General features: G+C 54.3%; 1 long non-coding RNA gene across 1 annotated transcript; it reads left to right on the top strand.

Moving 5' to 3' along the window:
- The first annotated feature begins 501 nt into the window (after positions 1-501).
- Positions 502-3,195, top strand: LOC129147139 (uncharacterized). Its single transcript, XR_008554482.1, has 3 exons — positions 502-581; positions 2,364-2,473; positions 2,844-3,195. It is a non-coding gene; the product is annotated as an uncharacterized LOC129147139 (long non-coding RNA).
- Positions 3,196-3,479: the final 284 nt, after the last annotated feature.

Below are 3,479 nucleotides of genomic sequence, written 5' to 3' on the forward strand. Positions count from 1 at the left end.
CGTGCATCAGTGACATCGCCCACGCACCCTTTGTCAAGAAAGCCCTGGAAAGGACCACAGGCCTGAACTCCCCCGGGCCCTCAGCTGCAGACATACCATGAGCTATGCCTATTTTGTAAATGTGTATGGAAAAAGTGGGAAAGTCTGGCGGGGTGGGGGAGGGAGGGAGGGGTGGTAAAGGGAACGGTAAGGACATCTGGATTTGTCAGTGTCTCTCCCGAGAAAGCCCCGAGGATATACCATCCTTGGAATAAAGCTTTCATTTCACAGCGCATCAGTGGGGAAATTAACAAGCTCCCTGCGTCCTGTTCCATAATTCATTCTCTTTGTTTTAGGCATTGCGCTGAGCTGGTTGACTTAAAACCCTGCGAAATAGCTTTTCCATACAGACCCGGGTCTGGCAGTTTTGCCTTCCCGGCGACGAAGGCCAGCCCGCCCCGTCATTAGGCAGATGGACATCGTGTCACTTTGCCATTCAAGTTCCTTTGCGATGGAACGCCGTGTCCTTCACTGGTGCCGGCTGGTTTCGGGACTGAGCGTTTTGCTGCCATCCCAGGATGATGACTGTGACTGGGTTAGAGGTCCGTCGCTGGGAGTGAGGATAAGGCTCGGGGCAGCCTCTTGGGCTGGGGGGCTGGGGCTGGGGGCAGGGAGAGCTTTCTCAGGCCCGTGTTTACCCGACCTGGCACACAGCGTTGGCGCCCTCGGGGAGAGGCTGGCTGCTGCCGTGAGCAGCTCTGCACGCCTGGGGAAGTGGAAGGCCACGGGGAGGTGACAGCTGGGACAGGGCTTCAAGAGCAGGTCCCCGGGGTGGGTCATTCACTGGGCTGACAACTCAGTTGACGCTTGCTTGGGTGGGGGCCCGCACTAATTTGGGTGCTGACAGCCGGGTGACAGCAGCTAAGGGAAAGTGAGCCGGGGAGCAGGCACGGGAAGCCTTGAAATGACTCGCCTAAATGATGGTTGCCTTGTTTGGTGACACCATACCCCCAAGGCACAGGATGCTGAGGCGTCAGGTAGGCGGGCTGGGGACATTTCTATTTAGGCCACGGTGTCCTCCAGAGTCAGCCCCGTGGCTTCCTCATCGCAGGGTTTTGTCCAACGGGGGCTGGACAAAGTCTAGAGTGCGTTGTCCCTGCTTCCTTTGTTGTTGTTATTAATCCTCACCCAGGGATACGTTTTCCATTGATTTTTAGAGAGGGGAAATGAGGGGGAGAGACAGAGAGAGAAACATCGTGATGTGAGAGAGACACATGGATTGGTTGCCTCCCATACGCGTCCCAACCGGGCCGGGGGTTGAACCTGCGACCCTTCAGTCTACCGGGCGATGCTCTAACCACTGAGCAAACTGGCTGGGGCTTCCATGCCTACTTTTTGATTCCAGCAGAAATGGAGGGCTTTCTCCCCACAGCCACGGGGAAGAGACTCGACTCACGGGCAGCTCCCCTGAAAAGAGACATAACAGATTCTTGAAGAGAAGACGACAGGTTTCAGGGGGTCAGATGCCAGGCCTGCACAGCTTCTCCTTGGTCCTCTAATCTCACATCTGAGGCTCCAGACCCGCCCGGGTTCCCGGGGCAACGCCGCCACGGTGCCGGCAGGCTTCTCTTTTGGGAGGTTGTGTGGCCAGCTGTGGCACCACTCCACACTCCGGTCAAGCTCTGAACATAATTGCTAAGTGTAAGACGTTGTCGTTGTTTTTGAATTTTTAAAAATTATGTTTCAGAGAGAGGAAGGGAGAGGGCAAGAGAGGTAGAAACATCGATGAGAGAGAATCATTGATGGGCTGCCTCCTGCTGGGGATTGAGCCTGTGGCATGTGCTCTGATTGGGAATTGAACCGGCAACCTCCTGGTGCATGGGACACGCTCAGCCAACTGAGCCACCCTGGCCGGGCTAAGCTATTGTTTTAAAATCAACCAAGGTCCTGCCGGGGAGATTCTGTCCTCTGGAAAGAGATCCACAGGGATCAGGCCACTGCCAAGCCCCCTGAATGCCAAGCACCCTCAAGAAGACTCACCGCTGGGTGAGCTGCAAGGAGCAGAGACCAAAGACACCCCGGGCCTGGGACTTAGAAGCGAGGGAGTGAGTTTTACCTCCATTTCCAGCAACTGCTACACACACAGTCCCTTCCAAAAAATGCCAGTGGCCTCAAAGAAGAGACAGCTGCCTCCCTCGCCCCTCATTCATCACCTGCTTGCTGGCCTCGGAGTGATAAGACAAATCCAGATCAAATTACCTGGCAGCTGGGAGAGCAGGGAGATAAGGAAAGGCAAACACAGTAGAAGTTCGGTAGAGTAGCAAAGATCAAATTGTGGATTCAGTTTTCCAGGAACTAAAATTTTGCTCCCTCTGCAAACCTAGGGAGGCGCCGCAGATCAATCAGCAGCAAATAGGGTTCATCGGAGAAAACCAGCGTCTTCAGAAAGAAGAAAACAGAGCACCGAGTGACTAGAGCATTCTCACTGGGCCAGGTGATGGGCAAACAAAGAGGGCAGGGATGAACGCAGGGAGGGGAGTGGGCGATGGCCTGAGAAGCTCTGAGCAACAGAAAGAACATGGGACTGAGCAGGACATTTGCATTCGTGTTTCAGCTCCCTCTCTATCTCCCTCCCTCCCTTTGAAAATGTGCTCAAACTGCTGTAGGCAGTTAGACATGAGCAGAGCAAGAACAGCGGGCTAGGTACAGAAGTTACCGGGGCGGAAAGCAATGGACACTCAATGGTAGGGTGGGACTCGCCCCCAGGGTGACTTTTCCTCCCCTTGCATATCGCTGGGCATGAGGTTTGGACCCCCTGACCTTTCCTCCCTAGAGATAACATCTAGGCCTCGGTTGTATTTCAGCTCCAGGCCCAGATAAACAACAAAACCAGCCCCGGCTGACCTCAGGACCAGCTGCACTGAATAATGACCCTGTGCCCTGGTGCCGGCCAATCCATCAGAGGAGACCACAACCCTGAAAGGACACACCTGGAAAACTGCTCAATATTCTCTTAAGATCTTTCCCTGGGACCGGCCCTAAAATCTCGGCCCTTAAAACACTTAGGATGGGGGACCCAGTGCACTCTCCCTCCTGGGAGCACACCCGTGCCTTTCTCAGTCCCCTCCCCTCTCCCCCCTCCCCAGGCAGGTTACCATTAGCTTCCCCACTCCCAAGCTCCAAGGGGCCTTCCTTTACCTCCATAACTTGTTTCCTGAGCCCATTTGTTCTAGGAATTACTTCTTCTATCTCCGTGATTTACCCAATAAATGTTCTCTTATAGTTTGGGTCTGGACTCTGAATCCTTTCCGAGCCAGAACCCAAGTACCAAGGTTGCTGAACCCGGGTTTGGCCTGACCCCACCAGTCAGACACATGGTGCCATTCGCACCGCCTATGGCAAAACCCCGCAGGGTCTCTTCAAGCTGAGATCCCTCTGCCTTGAAGGTTTTCTAATTCCTATGATCACAGTCTTCACAAAGCAGTCCATCTGAAGGCTTA

The sequence above is a fragment of the Eptesicus fuscus genome, chromosome 18 (genome assembly GCF_027574615.1).
Source record: "Eptesicus fuscus isolate TK198812 chromosome 18, DD_ASM_mEF_20220401, whole genome shotgun sequence".
NCBI lineage: Eukaryota > Metazoa > Chordata > Mammalia > Chiroptera > Vespertilionidae > Eptesicus > Eptesicus fuscus.